This window comes from Ailuropoda melanoleuca, chromosome 4, assembly GCF_002007445.2.
Source record: "Ailuropoda melanoleuca isolate Jingjing chromosome 4, ASM200744v2, whole genome shotgun sequence".
NCBI lineage: Eukaryota > Metazoa > Chordata > Mammalia > Carnivora > Ursidae > Ailuropoda > Ailuropoda melanoleuca.
Genome location: NC_048221.1, coordinates 85686366 through 85686565, shown reverse-complemented (window position 1 = coordinate 85686565; position 200 = coordinate 85686366). Strand labels below are relative to the sequence as shown.

General features: G+C 35.5%; 1 long non-coding RNA gene across 2 annotated transcripts in view; it reads left to right on the top strand.

Annotated features, from left to right (window-relative positions):
* The window catches only part of LOC117801979, a 43039-nt gene that overhangs the window by 13421 nt on the left and 29418 nt on the right, over positions 1 to 200 (top strand). The window lies entirely within an intron of this gene.

The following is a 200-nucleotide window of genomic DNA, read 5'->3' as shown; positions in this document are numbered from 1 at the left end:
AATTTTTCCTTGTGGTTGAGTTCCAATTTCAAAGCATTGTGGTCTGAGAATATGCAGGGAATAATTTCAGTATTTTGTTATCAGTTGAGACCTGTTTTGTGACTCAGAACATGGTCTATTCTTGAGAATGTTCCATGGGCATTAGAATAGAATGAGTATTCTTTGGTTCTGGGGTGTAGTGTTCTATATATATCTATGAG